The 19,220-nt window shown below is 37.0% G+C and overlaps 1 protein-coding gene and 1 long non-coding RNA gene across 6 annotated transcripts in view; one reads left to right on the top strand and one right to left on the bottom strand.

Annotated features, from left to right (window-relative positions):
* LOC126830378 (chordin-like protein 2) overlaps positions 1–19,220 on the bottom strand; it is a 424,750-nt gene that overhangs the window by 287,433 nt on the left and 118,097 nt on the right. The gene's annotated exons all lie outside the window — the stretch shown is intronic.
* On the top strand, positions 13,727–16,264 carry LOC130012949 (uncharacterized). The gene is made up of 2 exons (XR_008788179.1): positions 13,727–13,872; positions 15,047–16,264. It is a non-coding gene; the product is annotated as an uncharacterized LOC130012949 (long non-coding RNA).

Consider the following 19,220-nt stretch of genomic DNA (forward strand, 5'->3'; position numbering starts at 1 on the left):
GCGTCCTGTAGCATCTTCTCAGAAGCAGCGGCTTGGGTCAATCGGATAAAGCACAAGATCTTCTCTTTACTTAGTCTGAGTATATCACTGACTGCTCTCGTTGGGCGCCAGCGCTTGATATCCGCGCAATAGCCTGTACGGATGTTGCAATCAATGCTGATTAGGGACCAGTCAGCGATGAACTTTAAAGCTTATAAACGTTAGCGTCCTGCAGCATCTTCTCAGAAGCAGCGGCTTGGTTCAATCGGATAAAGCACAAGATGTCCTCTCGTCGGGGGCCAGCGCTGGATATCCGCGCAATAGCCTGTGCGGATGTTGCAATCAATGCTGATTAGGGAGCAGTCAGTGATGAACTTTAAAGCTTATAAATGGCTTCCCAAAATAAAAAATCTCGTCCGCCGAAACGCGGACCGACAGACGATATCTTTGATATATCTAATAAACTTCCCGAACTTGGTAAAGGTTTCTGGTTCTTGAGAGGACAAATGAAACCTCATTAAGTAAACAATCTCCTTTTTTAATTGCCAAGGGTCTCGCCGTATTATCTGGTGAACCTTAAAGCGTTAAAAAAAATGAGGAATGGTACTCTCTTGGTTGAATGCGCTAAAGAGCAACACTCGTTATGTTTATTAAAATCTACAACTTTAGCGGGCATTCCTATAAAGGTAATACCTCATAATAGTCTAAATTTTTCTAGAGGTGTTATTAGGTCTCAGGATTTAGAAGGTAGTAATGAGGAAGAGATGCTTGAAAATCTCTCCTCACAAGATGTAACAGTTGTAAAACGCATTTCCATCAAGCGTAATGGTAACATCATCCTAACCAATACCTATATCCAACACCTATATCCAGAACTGCCCAAAACGATAAAAGCTGGATTTCTCTTAATTCCAGTTTCCCCTTACATACCAAACCCATTGCGTTGCTTTCAGTGCCAACGCTTTGGGCACAGCAAAAATGTATGTAAGGGAAAACCAATTTGTGCACGATGTGTCCAAGATGGCCACGAAAATGAAACATGCCAACTCCCATATCACTGTGCCAATTGGAAAGGAGCTCATTTTGCTTATTCAAGAGAGTGTCATTTGTGGAAAAAAGAGAAACAGGTGCAACAGATCAAAACAGAAAAAAATATTTCTTACCCTGAAGCGCGGAAATTGGGTGAGTTTGCCACACCAGTGTCCGTATTTGCAACTTCGTTTGCAAATATAGCGAAGCCAAAGACCGTTTCCGTTGCTTGTCAGACCGAGTTGCCCCTGCTGGCTTCCGGGCAGACAGAATCATCGACTAAGCCTCCAATACCAAAGAAACCAGAATTTATTGCCCTCGGCACTCAGTCAAGTTCGTCTTTAGTGCCAGAGGCGGCAGAGGAGATTGTGTCAGAAACTCGTCCTTCAAATGGTGGCACGCCACCCACATAACCCGCGAAAGGTAGAAAACCACCAAAAAACTCTAAAGACCGACCTTCAACTTCGAAGGCCGGTTCAAAACTTTTTTCCTTCCGTAGTAGGAAGGGCGAAGATGATCCATAGGTATGTCCATACCTATAATAGGTTCGGGAATCAGGACGGTATGATGGATGTTGTTGTGGAGATTCACGACCCCAATCCCAAACAACAGTCAAGAAGTCCTGTAAAACATCCCTGACGATGGTCAATTCCATAATTCAATGGAACTGTCCAAATCCTAATACAAAAATTCAATTCATTAGCTATTTGTTTACAAGAAACATTTCTTAAAACATCTGATAAATTATCATTTAAACATTTTGTTGAATATCATCATTTTGCTACTAATGATTGTAGAACACATGGTGGTGTTTCCATTATTATTAATGGAGATGTCCCACAGAGTCAAGTCGCCCTAACCACTCCTCTGGAGACTGTGGCTGCTAGGGTGACTTTACTATTCCTGTCACTCTATGCTCTGTGTACTTACCACCTAGTTTAAATTTAAACCCCAGAGATCTTGATGACCTGATAGAACAATTACCTCCCCCTTTTATCCTTACAGAGGATTTCAATGGTCATCATTCACTCTGGGGTAGTACTGATGATAATATCAGAGGTAATCAAATAGCTGACTTCATTAACATTAATAATTTATGCTTATTAAATAATGACTCGCCCTCTTACCTACACCCAGCAACTGCTTCCTTTTCTTCCATCGATCTCACCATTTGCTCTCCGGTCCTATTTCAGGATTTTACGTTTAGGGTGAATGGTGATCAATGTGGCAGTGACCACTTTCCTATCGTGATTGATAATAATGGCCCCACTCCAGTGGAAAAACCTCAGAGGTGGAAATTGCGCTCTTTTTGAATCTTTGTGTCTCCTTCTCCTTTGATGCAAAGGAGTTAGGTGATGCAGATGATCCTATTGCCTTATTCACTTCAATCCTCCAAGGTGTGCAGAGGCGGTTCCAAAGACCACGACTGAACCAAAACGTTTCAACAAATCATGGTTTAACGATTATTGCAAATCCGCTCTTAAAGAGCGTGATCGTATCTTGAGACGACTCGAGACTCACCCTCCATAACTTAGGTTTACGAGGTCGATTGCCTATCTTTATTTCCAATTTCCTAGAAGATAGGTCGTTTAAGGTTCGTCTGGGATCAATTTTCTCTGCCCCATTTTCTCAGGAAATGGGCGTCCCTCTTTGAAGTATATTATCTCCCACCCTTTTTTCCATCAAGATAAATACCATACCGTGGGGTCGACGGCTCTCTTTATGAAATATGATTAGGGAGTTCTTAGGTTTGGTATTTGATAAGAAATTATCATTTATACCCCATATAAAGAGCTTTAAGAAGAAATGTCTGAAAGCCCTTAACATATTGAGAGTCTTGTCAAACACTGACTGGGGAGCACACCCTAAGGTCTTGCTCAGAATATATCGAGCATTAATAAGATCCAAACTCGATTATGGGTGTATTGTGTATGGATCGGCCCGCGAGTCTTATCTCATAGAGCTTGACACCATACACAACCAAGGACTTAGAATCAGTTTAGGAGCCTTTCGTACACCTCCAGTGCATAGTTTATACGTCGAGGCGCACGAGCCCTCATTGCACGACATACGTGATGAACTAGTACTGCAGTCTGCTACAAAAATTTCATCACTCCCTAATCATATTTCATATAACATTATCTTTAGACCCTACCACGAGCATTTATATATGCTTACACCTAAAGTTATTCCATCATTTGGTATTCGCATACAACCCCTTTTGTCTGGAGCTGGAATCAGCCATGACAGTATTGCGAATACCCCTTTGTTAATGACTCCACCGTGGGTTATATCTCCACCTAAGATCGATTTCGATCTAACACAACATGGTGATTAAATATGGTGATTATGCTCCTATTTATACAGATGGCTCGAAAGATGGTGATCGGGTAGCTTCGGCTACTGTGACGCCATCTGAGACCATATCTGTGCGTCTTCCACCTGCAGCTTCTATACTGCAGGCCCTGGAGTTCATTCAATCCTCGCCTTATTTAAAACATATCACCTTTACTGATTCTGTGTCCTCTCTTCAAGCAATAAATAATAAACAACTATCACCCATTAGTAGCAGACATTTATCGTCTGCTACTATCTTTCGAGAGTATCAGCACGGATATTGTCCTTTGCTGGCTCCCCAGTCACATCGATATAAAAAGGAATGATCAAGCAGATTTGGCTCCCAAGTCTGCTTTAGATCTTCCCATATCTCAATTTTTAATACCTTTCAATGATTTTAAATTTTCTATAAATTCTTTTATATATGACCGCTGGCAACGGTCTTGGGATCTTGCAGACACAAATAAATTTCATCACATTAAAACCTCTCATAGGAGACTGGCCAAACTCCTATAGAACCAACAGGAGGGATGAAGTTGTTTTGTGTCACTCTCGTATTGGTTATACTTTTTTAACTCACATTTTCATTTTGAAGCGAGAGCCTCAACCAGAATGTGTTCACTGTCATGTTCCTTTGACAGTTAAGCACATTTTGATTGAGTGCAATCATCTCAAGAATGTAAGATCAAACTATTACCGTTGCTAGTCACTACATCAATTATTTGCTCAACCGGAGCTGTATGGAAAAGTGTTAAACTTTTTAAAAGAGACAAACTTTTATTACAAATTTTAATTGTATATATATATATATCCGTATTTTTGTTTTTAACTATTTATATACATAAAGGACTTCTATTTATTTGTTTTTATTTTTAACAACATTGTCTGTGATACTTGTTTTTATTTATGTATATAAATATATTTATGTGATATTGATTTAATTTGTCTCGTCAAAGTCATCATGTGTTTGGCACCATATAGCCCGGTTGCCATAAAACTCCATTTCATTTCATTTCATTTCCATTCTATTATAACGTTTGCATAGACGCTTCGGATTCAGTTGTAAAGCTCTCTCTTGATTGGAAACTTACTTAGTCGGCAGAAAACAATCCGTGAAAGTAGGCCCTGCATCATCAGAAACGTCAGTATTAAAATATGGCGTCCCGCAAGGCAGTGTGTTAGGTCCGGTTTTGTTCAGTCTGTACTGCACACCACTTGAGGACATTATAAATCAGCATGATGGTTTATGCTGATGACACTCAGATCTATTTTTCATTTAAATCCGGTGATCTGTGTACTAATTCAATAGAAAAATGTGTAGATGAAATCAGGCCATGGATGGCAGCAAACAGACTTGTACTTAACGACGACAAGACAGAAGTCATACATTTTTATTCTAAATTTCGTAATCAGTCTATTTTAAACAATGTTCGTATTGGTAGTGAATTTGTAGATCCCGTAAATAGTGTTAGAAATCTTGGTTTTAATCTTGACAACATATGCTCATTGTCGTCACATATTATTTCTGTATGTAAATCTGCAAGTTTTGCTTTGTATCGAATAGGCCGAATTAGAAATATCTTAGACCGCACCAATACTGAAAAACTAGTCCACGCTTTTATCACTTCTCGTTCAGACTATTGCAACAGCTTACTTCTTAACGCACCTGACTATATAATCAAACGTATCCAATATCTTCAAAACTCCGCTGCGCGCCTTGTCTGTCGCATTAAAAATCATCACACATCACTCCCATTCTTTTCTCACTACACTGGTTACCCGTCGCACAAAGAATCCATTTTAAAGTACTTGTCACGGTTTTCTAAAATTCGACACAATCAAGCACCTTCGTACTTATGTGCTCTTATCTCCTATCGTCAGTCAACTGGAACTACCAGATCTTCATCAGGAATACAACTTTTCGAGCCAAGATACAAGCAGGAGTTTTATGGCAAACGAGCGTTCTCTATTGCCGCCCCTCGTCTTTGGAATGCCACACCTTTAAACATCCGTAATGCACCATCACTTGAGTCTTTAAATCCCTACTAAAAACGCACCTTTTTAACATAGCATATTATCAGTTTTAATTATTTAATTATTATATTTGAGTCATTTAAGCAATTTTAAATTTTTGTTTATGTTCTTAGACTTTTTTCTGAACTATTTATTTTAATTGTGGATCTACTTTTAACGTAAATGCATCTTTTTTTGTTTTGTTTCAATATGCTCTTTTATATTTTATTGTGTTTCATTTTATGTTGTACCGCCCATTGAGATCTATGTTGATGTAATTAATTGGCGTTAAATAATAAATATTTTTATTTATTATTATTAAAGCTTCTGTTTTTATAACTATACAAAACTAATATTATATTGATCGTGTGGACAATATACTCGATGTTAATTTCTAATGATTATCTACATTACACAAACTAATCTAACGATAACACTTTGTCCTTTCAATATCTCGATAAATTGAGGAACAGTTCCCCGGAGTGTAGCGGTTGCAACTATCGAAGATCTTTTAAGCGTTGTGTTAGTCTCATTCGAATGACGAGACCCATTTTTCGTGTCACCCCATTATAAATTGACACTTACAAGTTACGAGAGGGTTGTAAAAATCCCAGAGTTTTTTCTCGTAATCTGAACCCGGGAACTTCAACCCGTTCGATTACCCCGGCCTCAAAATGGATCGAGTACGAAAAGTGTCTAACGCTCCTCACACTGTCCATTCTCTGTCTTATTAGATTTCCTATTTGCTTCTTTGTATTCAGTTTTGTTTGTTTTTGTGACGGGTGGAACATGATGTATTCAATATACCTCGATTCCGTTGAATACCTAAACGTTTCTACAATATGCTTACATTCGTATTTCCTGTAGCATATGGCAGATCATGACTCATACTGGCATTAGACAATGGTTTCTTTGAGCTGTATTCCTCATTGTTTTCAAATTTGAGTGAAGTCTGTGTCACTACAGGCCCAGGACTGTACAGCTCAGTGGACGCTTACGGCTAGCCCCCGGATCCATTCACTTTTTTTGAATTGTTTATTTATTTGTGGTTTCTGAGTACGATGTCTTGCCCATGTATTTGTTTCTGTGTAAATTATGTGTGGTGCAGTCCCCCCGCACTTACTATTTGAATGCTCTATCTTACTTAAATTCTTGCACACCTGTGTTCTGTATTGAATTGTTTAAAACATCGCATCTAATTAAGATTGAGTTAAGCTTACTTCACAGGTAGCCTTGAAGTTTTTAGTAGTTAACCATGATCAAAATATCCCATTTTCACCATGCCCCACGACATCAATATGTCTTCCTCTAGTGGAAATGAAAGTTTTCTGACACAGTCAACTAATAGAATAACTCCTAAGGAACCAGATACTGATCATGTATTCAGTGAAGATTTAAAATATGGAGATAGAAAAGCCAACTTTTCTTCTTAAAACTGATTTATTTTCGGATAATTCGGCGGAGTCGGAATCGGAATCTGTTGAAAAGTCTGCCATGGAGATAAATAAGTCAAGTATTGAAATTGAAGAGAGTATACTGAAAACAAATCAGATTCCGTCAACAAGATTTGGCAAACCGCCGGAGAAGACTGATTTAGATGCTTTTGGGCTAAGAAAACAGAATACAAGACACAGTGGGTTATACGATTATTTCATATATGGCTCAATCAACGTAGTCAGTCCCCAACTGGTACTTATAAAATTGAAGATATCAACTTTCTGGAATAAACAGACACGATTTAAATGAATATTTAATATATTTTGTCGCAGAAGTGAGGAATAAAAAAGTCGACGAATATAAACCTAATACACTGTACGACAGAATGGAGTATTTATTAGTTTGTTGGACGATAAGGGGTTCATGGGAATGGGACAAGTTCTTGATGGTAAGATGAAAGATTTGTCGAGACATGATTACCCGCAAACAAGCAGACATCACAACTTTAAGTCAAGAAAACGAACTGTGAGAACACAAATTCAGGTTAAAATAGACGAAGATGGGAGGATGTACATGTACTTACAATAAACCGAAGAGGAGGCTTATTGCACAAAAAATAGCACCCAAAATAAAGAGAGCTTATGAAGATAAAACTAATCCAAATAGATGTCCAGTTCGGATATATGAAATTTAAGATTTGTACTAACCTTTTAATTTCAAACACATATTTCGCCCACGCCCACTTTAGTAATATATAGTAGATTTTTTTACTGTTAATAGTAAGTGTTTTCTTCTATACTATATTATACAAATCTAGGGTGATCCCTGCACCCAAAATTTTACGTACAGAAAGTTGGTCTCGACCACTGATCTATATAATAACTGGATAACCCATTGGCTGAGAAGTGTGAAGTCACCGGAAGTGCCAATTCCGCCATATTACCACTCTCAAAACATTGGTTTCTAGTTGTATTTACCTCAAGGTAAACTTCGATAATTAATGCCGTTAGTTATTCTTAAAATAATCATAAATTTTCAAAATTAATTACAAGTTATCCTGAATGAAATGTGGGATAGTTTATGAAAATAAAATAAACTAAAACGTGAAAATTACCGTTTACGTGGGCATTCCTTGGTCTTTCTTTTCATTCATAATCATAATCATATAAATATGATCGCATGGATGGTAAATAGACGTAAATCAGGCCTATTATTTTAATGAAACTTTTCACATCATAGAGGAAGGAAGGAGAAATGAATTCACGGGTGAAAAGAAAAGCAAATAAAAACAGATCGGCTTTATAGATTAAGCATTAAGGCCAAACATGCAGCTATTTATAGGCCTACCATTTATAGGAGGGTAAAACTAACCTGTTTCACGACGGTCTAATCCCAGCTCACGTTCCCTGTTGGTGGGTGAACAATCCAACGCTTGGCGAATTCAAGTTTTCTTTTCTTTTTTTGTTTTGTTTTTTTATATATATATATATTTCTTCTTTTATATTTATTTATTTGCTATTGACTTTGATTTAAAGAAAAAAAGAAAGATTTTTGACACATATATTTAGGCCTATATATGAATATCCTTTTTAAATAAATAATCACTACATCCTGGGCGTTTTTCCTCTAGAATTAACTGTGAAATTACAGAATAGTAAAGAAGACAATGAGTTAAGGCTTAGCCTATAATATAGTCCTATATGTATTTTTAAAGAATAAATTTGGACAGTGAATAAACAGTGAAAATACAGAATTGTAAAGTGTGAGAAGAAAATGAGATATAGGCAGGACTATGCAATGAGTAAGGGTCTTTTAAGAAGAAAATAGGATATAGGCCTAAGCTATAGGCCTAAGTTTTTTTTATCATACAATTACCTAATGTATGTTTAAACTTTTAAAAAAATATAAGAGAATACAGAATAGCAAACTTTCTTGTTACATGCATCTATATATTGTACGGTGGCTGATTTAGGACACGCAAAAAAAAAATATGTCGAGCGCTCTAGATACTAAGTCGAGCTCTCGAGATAGTTAAGTCGAGCGCTCGAGATAATTAAGTTACACGCACACTCCATCCCATGCTCATCACCACCACTAAATACTTCCCGTTATATTTACCCCCTTCCCAATAGGGAGTATATCGCATGTTATTATACGAATCAATAATTGTATATATCGAGACTGACATTTCCTCTTATCTAGAAGCTCAGGTCTGATCCAAGGTTATTTATTTCATATGTAGGAACTGATCATTGCCTAATTTACCCTGGCGCAATCGTGCCGGGCTTCTACATTCAATACCCTCGCCCTACAGGCTGCAATTCTTAATCGATCATTTTGAAAACTTTTCATACTTATTCCTTATACCCTAAAGATGACCTCTATCATTTTTGGTATATACCGGAAAACACCGGGAAACACAGGAAAACACCGGAAAACAACCGGAAAACACTGGAAAACAACCAGAAAACACCATTTTATACTGAATACCGGAAAACACCAGAAAAACACTAAATACCGGAAAACATCATAAATACCGGAAAACACCCTAAGTGTGCGGTTTTTGGACCAAGTGAGCGCCGATGAAGGAAAGTCAAGGTCATTACGATGTTCGTTTTACAAATAGCCCAATTGTCCATGAGAAAACTACATATTCTATCTTACTGCATTGACGGGAAGTGGTAAGCTGGACGTCTGTGAAAAGGGTTGATCGATAAATTTTCAAGGAACAATTGTTGTTTTTGTTTGTGAAATAGAGGACTCTAGCCGATGAGGCTACTTTCCCCCCGAGAACCTCAGGCAACCAATTTGTTTTATGTACTACTATCGTAATAAAAAATTACTATGTTAACATCTTCCTGGTGGCTGAAGACTTACACCGAATGCGTATTCGGAAAAAAATGTCCCCGAGAAAATGTTTTATCAGACAATCGATATTCGAGATGTCTTCTGTTGCACAAATTATGCTGCACTGTGTAAGAACTTGCATCCTTTGATCTGAAGATTGTAGATGGAAAAGTATCATTTGCACTATTTCAAAGTAAACCTGCATTTTCGTATATCATCCCGTATTTTGTGATTAATCGCAATGACTGTGGAAATAATATGGGTTGAGGAACGAAAGATCTATGGTCTTCACGTGACTGGACAATTCCACCCCCGTCCCACCCTGACGATGATCCCTCCCGGAGCGGCGCGGCGCGGCGCGCTCTCTAAAAAAATCTCGGGCACAGTTTACTCTTCTAAGTTTTCCGGTAGCTATTTAATAACTCGGAGTTTGGTCCTCGTGTGTGGTTTTGGACCAGGTGAGCGCTGATGAAATAAGTTCATTAACATACAAGCGAGCGATCGCCTATGGTAAAAGAAAAATTTCTTTTCCCAAATTTCTCTCAAAAGAAAAATTCAAATTTTTTTTCCAATATTCTTCTCTGTAAAATTATTTTCTATGGAATGTTTTTTTTTGTAAAACCAATTTTTCGGAAAAATTCGAATTTTCTTTATGTGACAGAAAATTTTTTGGGGTGGGGGGGGGGCTATTTGTAAAACGAACATCGTAATGACCTTAACCTTCCTTCATCGGCGCTCACTTGGTCCAAAACCGCACACAGAGGACCAGGCTCCGGGTTACCTATTTAGGGTGTTTTCCGGTATTTAGGGTGTTTTCCGGTATTTAGTGTTTTTCCGGTGTTTTCCGGTATTCAGTATAAAATGGTGTTTTCCGGTTGTTTTTCGGTGTTTTCCGGTTGTTTTCTGGTGTTTTCCGGTATATAGTATTGCCGAAAAAAATTTGGGAGAAAAAAAAATCGGAAATTTTTTGGGGGGGTTGGGGGGGCTATTTGTAAAACGAACATCGTAATGACTTCATCGGCGCTCACTTGGTCCAAAACCGCACACAGAGGACCAGGCCCCGTGTTACCTATTTAGCGTGTTTTCCGGTATTTAGCGTGTTTTCCGGTATTTAGTGTTTTTCCTGTGTTTTCCGGTATTCAGTATAAAATGGTGTTTTCCGGTGTTTTCCGGTTGTTTTCCGATGTTATCCGGTGTTTTCCTGTGTTTTCCGGTATATAGTATTGCCGATTTCTTTTTTGTTTGTTAAAACATCAGTGAAAAAAAAAGTAAAATTTCCCTCATAGCACACTGTATGGCGTATGCCCGTCTTCATTAGCCAAGTTTAGGAGCAGAACAGTAGGACGTTAAACCCCATTTTATTTCATTTCATTTCATTTCATTTCATTTGTGTTTGTTAAAACATCAGTGAAAAAAGTAGTAATAAAAGAAACTAGACACATATCATATTACACCTATCATATACACATAGACCTATAATTATTTTATTATGTGAATAACCTATATTTTTTAAATAAAGAGTTTAAAATTACAGATTATTCTGTCCAAAATACCAAAGAAATAACTGACTTGACGTCAAATCTCTAAAATTAACTGTGAAATTACAGAAAAGTAATGACGAAAATGGTATATAATGTAGGCCTAAATACCGAATTTATAATTGGGATATAGGCCAATAAAATATAGTTATATAATGTAATCCTATGTTTTATTACAAATAAATTTGTGCTTTTATTCTCTCTGAAATTACCATTGAAAAACAGCATTGTAAATAGTAAAGAAGAGAATGTGATATAGGTCTATAATGTAAGTAGTTATTTGTTTTAAAAATAGGATATAGGCCAATACTATAAGTATTTAAAAAAAATAAGATATAGGCCTATAATATAAGTAATTCTTTTTAAAGAAAAATGGATATGTTTATTAATATAAAGACCCCACAAAAAATAACTTATATATAGGCCTATCTTTGTACATTTTTAAAATTACTAGAAATCGGACGCATATATAGGCCTATATGTGAATAGCCTTTTTTTAAAAAAAAAAAAAATAAAGACTCTAAAATGACAGATTATACTGAAAAGAAAAACAAACTAACTGGACAATACATCATGAGGTTTTTTTTTCCTCTAAAATTAACTGTGAAATTACAGAAAAGTAAAAGAAGAAAATGGTGTAAGGCCTATATATTTCTAAAGAATAAATTTGGACTGTTTTGTATTTAATTAACATTGAAATACAGAATTTTAAATTGTAAAGAAGAATATGGGATACAGGCTTGTAAAATATGGAGGCTATACTAACCGGAAAACACCGGGAAATACCGAAAAACACAGGAAACAACAGGAAAACAACCGGCAAACTACCGGAAAACACCATGCTATACTGAATACCGGAAAACACCGGAAAAATACTAAATACCGGAAAACACACTAAATACCGGAAAACACTCTAAATAGGTAACCCGGAGAAGGGCTATACAATAAACCGGAAACTAACCCTAACCCTCACCCAGGCACACAGAGTTCCAGGCTCCCGGTTACCTATTTAGGGTGCCAGTCTCCGGGTCACCTATTTAGGGTAATTTCCGGTATTTAGTGTGTTTTCCAGTATTTAGTGTTTTTCCGGTGTTTTCCGGTATTCAGTATAAAATAGTGTTTTCCGGTGTTGACCGGTATATAGTATTGCCGAAATATAGTTATGTAACGGCAATACGCAATATGATATAACTCAGCCGTAGAGTCTATGATACTGTAAATAGCCATTGCACGTGCAATTCTCTACACATCTATCAATTATTACAGTCGTAAAAAATCTATTGTTGACGATTCTGTATATCAGTAATATTTAGCTTATTGGTTTTTACAGCAGCTTTAGAAATTACGTTCTTTTTATTTTTTAAATTGCTTTATCATTAACTGTACCGTTAGCAGCGGCGTCTTTTGGTTTAGTACAAATAATATCTCTGAAATACTTGCGTTGGGCAAGAACATGATACTAGCAGTAGTTTCATTTTACTTTTACAGGGTTCTTAAAACAATTGTTGAGTTGCCCAACGTGCGTGTTTCTAAATTCAATTTCTTGTTCCAGCTTTCTGCTATGTTTCGTAAAAAAGTAGTCTTGGTTATCCCGGCCTGTCAATCAAACGTAGAATGGTCGGTAGACTGGTTAAGCGAGACTTCTTTCAAAACAAGGGCACGTAACCTATTTTTTTAATCACATGTGCTCGTATGTTATGGCCGACACTCGTAACCATCTTTCAGTGTATTATTTATGGATGATTAAATGGTAATACCTTATTAAGTACAGCATAACCGTTTATTTAGTGACTATAAATGTTTGAAAATGATTTAAGGCTTGGTTTGGAGATATTTATTTATGGTGGGGTACCCTAACAATTTTGAATTTTAACTTTTTATCCTTTTATTTGTTACATTTTCAGCCCAACTGGTGGCACATGCCAAGCGCTGCACTGTGCATGTTCAAGTTCATGGTTTTGTGATTCACAATAGGTATACACGTGCTTCAAAAAACTGTGAAATCCATTTGCGAAAGAGCTGGATTCAAAGGAATTTTCACCAATCGTTCTTTGAGATCCACGGCAACTACCCGACTGTATTCCAATGACTGTGATGAACAATTAATTGTGAAAAAAAATGGCCATCGCTCGAATGCCGTACGATCCTACGAAAGAACTAGTAGTGATCAACAGGCAACTTTTAGCTCAATTTTACAGGGACAAACTTCAAAGAAATTTAAAAAATGACAAAGGCGATGAAATACAAAATATCGACAAAAACCGATCGCAGGATGAATATTCAAGCAAACGACTTCTCATTCCATGTAAAGTTTTGATTAGTAATTCAAATGTTGTGAATAAAAACGTTTACTATATTAAAGTAAAATTATTATACATAGACGGGCTATACTATATACCGGAAAACAACCGGAAAACAACAGAAAACTACCGGAAAACACCATGTTATACTGAATACCGGAAAACACCGGAAAAACACTAAATACCGGAAAACACACTAAATACCGAGTTATGCAAACCTCTTCATGGCGGAGTGGGAAAGGGAAGTTCTGCCACTCTGTCCATTAAAACCAGATTTCTATGGGCGATTTTTAGATGACGTTTTCATAGTCTGGACCTACACACTAGACGAATTTTTGACGTTTTTCAACATTCTGAACAATCATCATCCATCTGTCAAATTAACCGCAAATGTAAGCCATAACAGCATAGATTTCCTTGATACTACCGTTTTTAAAAGTAACAACACCAAAATCACAGGCCAATTGGAAACTAAAGTATTTTTCAAAGAAACCGACACACATCAATTATTGTTCAAAAGCTCCTTTCACCCAAAACATACATTCTCTGGCATCATAAAATCTCAGATTCTCCGTTTTCATAGGATATGTACTCAGAAGACCGACTTTGAGTCAGCATGTACATTGGTAATTAGCAAACTAAGGGAGAGGGGATACTCCAAACGCTATCTACGACGTATAAAAAACAACACTCTAGCTGAGCTTGCCGCCAAAGAAACAAATAATATACAATCAGCACATAAAACCAAAATTTGTGGCCATCCAAGATGTCAAACATGCAAAATCTTTAAACATATCCGACCATTTCCATAACAAAACATCTGGCACAAAATTCCCAATATTAGACCAACTTTCATGCAGTAGTTCAAACATAATTTATCTAATTTTATGCAGAAAATGTGACAAGCAATACGTAGGGGAGACTCAAAATACACTTAGGGAAAGAATTAACGGTCACCGGTCTGATATAGTCTCCAAAAAAGACAAACCTGTCTCAATTCATTTCAACCAACCAAATCATGACATTTCTGATCTCATTGTCACGCCAATAGAAAAGACCAAGAGCGACTTTGAAACTTCAGAAGAAATTAAAACGTTTAGGCTAACAAGAGAAAAATTCTGGATTGACAAATTGAAAACAACAGCCCCCCTAGGTTTGAATATTCATACGGCTAGCGCAATAGTCCCTTTTGTAGTTCCATTTAGCGCAACAGCAGGAAGTGCATCCAAAATCACCAGAAAACACTATACTGATCTCCAAGAAAATCACCCGAAAATATTCACACAGAAACTTATAATTGCATATTCTAAAAATAATAATCTGAACGACATCCTAGTGCACAGTAAATTAGATTAAATAAGACCAGTCTCCACCCTGACCCAAAACAAACAATATATTAAATCCTATCCCTAACCGTTAGTAATTAAAATCAATTAGATATAAGAATCCCTAGCCGTAACCCGGTGATGTGGAACAAACACGATTTTTTAGAAAATCCAATCCGTAGTAGGAAACACACTAATGTGGCTCTCTCCCGAGAGAGAATTTATTTTCTTTTTTCTTCAGAAACAATAATACCAGAATACCAGAAGCACCACCCAAGGAAGACCATCAGCGCCACCAACACCAATAAACAGTGAAATAGCCTTTGTATATAAATCTAATGTATTGTATGTATTTTTAATAAAACCAGGAAATATCACGAACTAATTTTTCATCATCCTAGGTCAGTGCTTATGTGGAGACTTAACCTCTCCCCCAAATTCTTAAACCTAACCCTCGCCCGCGCCAGGCTGTTGTCAACCTGGTTCGAGATATTTCCTTTATAGAGATAGTCAAATCACGCCTGTATATATAATTTTGTTCTTCACAAATTCTATTACTCTTATTATTTCATAATTTATGCCTTATATTTTTATATTATAATATTTGTTAGCCTATGATGCATGTTCTTCTTGATATTATATTATTTTTTATGTTATATGTGCCATTTAAATAGTCTCCTTAAGCAATGTATATAAATATTAACAACTTTAGTAAAAGTCCATCGACTAGAATTGCATCATAAAATTTAAACTCAGTTTCTATATTTATGTCCATACTTAATATTTCCTCGCCTTAACTGATTCTCCCAAGCAGACGGGCCTATTTGTTCCATCAATAGCTAAAAAAACCGCTTAATTCCCTATTTAAATCATTAATTTCCATTATTCAAAATCCTTTCACTGTAATCACTAAACTGATCGACCGATCACCAATGCAAACACGGCAGAAATTTAAAATTAAAACATTCATTATCTTTTGATCAAATCCAATCATAACAATGAGCTGCCATACTGAATACTCATCTTAATCTGTTCAATTTACTCATCACTTCAATTAAAGCCGCTACTTAATCATCCACTCAATAACTCACAAACATATCACTCATGTGTTTAATTAGAATCAGGGCTTGCCCAAATTAATTTTGAATGGCTTATCTCTTCTTGATGGCTACAAATAGGCTAGAAAGTTTCAATTAAGTTAGACTATCATCGCTTGATAAAGGATACCACTCCGAAAAGTGCAACAGACTATCATCGCTTGATAAAGGATACCACTCCGAAATGTGCATCGCGATATAATCGAGGAACTACCCATCTATATTATATGTAAGATTCTTTTTCTCTCTTTATATTTTTATGTATTTTTATTTTTATATCTGTTAATAGTTTTAAATTGAACAATTGACATTACACAATATACTATACTGTGTAATTAATAAACCTCAAAGTTCAAACGATTTCCCTTTGTTTCATACGTGTTATATTTCTAGTTTCATTCCGTCACGTTACCAGTACATATTGTGAAATCAGTACACGCTTGAGCACGAGCTCTTCTATCAATCTACTCACATACGTCGAATATCTAACCTTGTCTCTCTGCTAATTTACTTTTTGTCTCGCATTTTCCATTTCTCAGAACAAATACCACAGTAAACAAATACTGCACAACATTCTATATAGATACATTTTATCCCCTCCCCTCTTCTCTTCAATCTCTACTGTATCTCGTCTTTATAGCTTTCTTATCTTGTCCCAACCACCCCCAGAAAATGCAGGTGTCGTGAAGGCCTTCTTTCAGGTCCTCCAATGCCTCCACCACTTGACCATTATGGAGAGTCAGGAGAATGGAACACCAACCAGAAGTTTTACTTGGAAGATCCAAGACCTGAATAAGTTCGTAAAGCCGGCCATGAAGACGTCTACCATAGCCACTACCATTGAGACATTGAACTTGAAATGGGCCAAGGACGTCGTCTCATCCCTGTCGACACACTACCGAGCCGTGCTAGCGGAGAAACTGGAGTACTTGAAGTCACGTCACTTTACCAAAGATGCTGTACAAAAGTACTCTAGCCACGCCCTAGCATGGGCCAAGAAGTCCTACGGCAAGCGACTTCAGGATAGTGTGAAGGCAGAGTTCCACCGCCTACTGTCCACGGTCTCTAAAACTGTCATGCCCCCTCCCCCATCACCCATGCACATTACGCACAACCTTCTCCGGGACACACCAAAACGATACACACCCAACAAGAGAAAATTATCCCCTGGAGAAGGCACTTGCATTAACACTCCCTCGAAGCGTGCAGCTAGATCAACCAGTTCGCCCCGGGCTGTGTCTGGCTCACCTACTTCCTCGGGATCTATATCGCCACTAAACGCGCTTGTCGACTGTCTGTCCCCTAGATCGCCCATCATTCCTAACCAGTCACAAAAACCAAATCTCAACCGGCAGAGATAAAAAATTATTCACAGCAAAATCCACATGGAAACCACCTAAAAAGTCATTATCACCAGCCATCCTAAAACCTTCCGACGAAATGAATATAGAACTATCATCCCTTCAACCACAATCACAAAAACCAAATCTCAACCGAGCAACTAAAACAGCATTAAACACCCTTAAAAAAGACAAAAACATAATAATTAAGAAAAGCGACAAAGGCTCGTGTTGTGTCATAATGAATCGCGGAGACTATATCTCAGAGGCAGAAAAACAATTAAGTAATCCTATACATTACACTAAATTAGACCAACCCATCTTTAAGGACACCGCAACTTTAATAAACAACATCTTATATCAATTGCAGGATAAGGAATACATAACAACAAAACAATATGATAATCTATCTGCTAAATCTGACTGCCGACAAAGACATCTCTATACACTACCAAAAATACATAAAAATTCAGAAACAGAATGGTTTATACCTAATAAAATACCCAAGGGACGCCCAATAATATCAGACTGTGGCAGCGAATCATACAACGTATCACAATATATAGACCATTTCTTATTACCCCTAGCATGCCAACACCCATCCTACCTTAAAGACACTAACGATTTCATTCAGAAAATCAAACAGTTAAGAGTCCCCGAACACACCGTTTTAATATCCATCGACGTACCAATCATTTACACGAACATTGATAATAACACGGGTATTGAAGCAGTTAGGAAAGCATTTCTTAGGAACCCGCAAGCATCCAGGCCGGACGAAGAAATCCTCAAACTACTCGACATTTGTCTGAGGAGGAATGACTTCGCTTTTAACGACCAAGTATACCTTCAGTCTTCCGGAACTGCGATGGGAAAACGATTTGCCCCGAGTTATGCAAACCTCTTCATGGCGGAGTGGGAAAGGGAAGTTCTGCCACTCTGTCCATTAAAACCAGATTTCTATGGGCGATTTTTAGATGACGTTTTCATAGTCTGGACCTACACACTAGACGAATTTTTGACGTTTTTCAACATTCTGAACAATCATCATCCATCTGTCAAATTAACCGCAAATGTAAGCCATAACAGCATAGATTTCCTTGATACTACCGTTTTTAAAAGTAACAACACCAAAATCACAGGCCAATTGGAAACTAAAGTATTTTTCAAAGAAACCGACACACATCAATTATTGTTCAAAAGCTCCTTTCACCCAAAACATACATTCTCTGGCATCATAAAATCTCAGATTCTCCGTTTTCATAGGATATGTACTCAGAAGACCGACTTTGAGTCAGCATGTACATTGGTATTTAGCAAACTAAGGGAAAGGGGATACTCCAAACGCTATCTACGACGTATAAAAAACAACACTTTAGCTGAGCTTGCCGCCAAAGAAACAAATAATATACAATCAGCACATAAAACCAAAATTTGTGGCCATCCAAGATGTCAAACATGCAAAATCTTAAACATATCCGACCATTTCCATAACAAAACATCTGGCACAAAATTCCCAATATTAGACCAACTTTCATGCAGTAGTTCAAACATAATTTATCTAATTTCATGCAGAAAATGTGACAAGCAATACGTAGGGGAGACTCAAAATACACTTAGGGAAAGAATTAACGGTCACCGGTCTGACATAGTCACCAAAAAAGACAAACCTGTCTCAATTCATTTCAACCAACCAAATCATGACATTTCTGATCTCATTGTCACGCCAATAAAAAAGACGAAGAGCGACTTTGAAACTTCGGAAGAAATTAAAACGTTTAGGCTAACAAGAGAAAAATTCTGGATTGACAAATTGAAAACAACAGCCCCCCTAGGTTTGAATATTCATACGGCTAGCGCAATAGCTCCTTTTGTAGTTCCATTTAGCGCAACAGCAGCAAGTGCATCCAAAATCATCAGAAAACACTATACTGATCTCCAAGAAAATCACCCGAAAATATTCACACAGAAACATATA

The sequence above is a fragment of the Patella vulgata genome, chromosome 1 (genome assembly GCF_932274485.2).
Source record: "Patella vulgata chromosome 1, xgPatVulg1.2, whole genome shotgun sequence".
In the NCBI taxonomy this organism is placed as follows: domain Eukaryota; kingdom Metazoa; phylum Mollusca; class Gastropoda; family Patellidae; genus Patella; species Patella vulgata.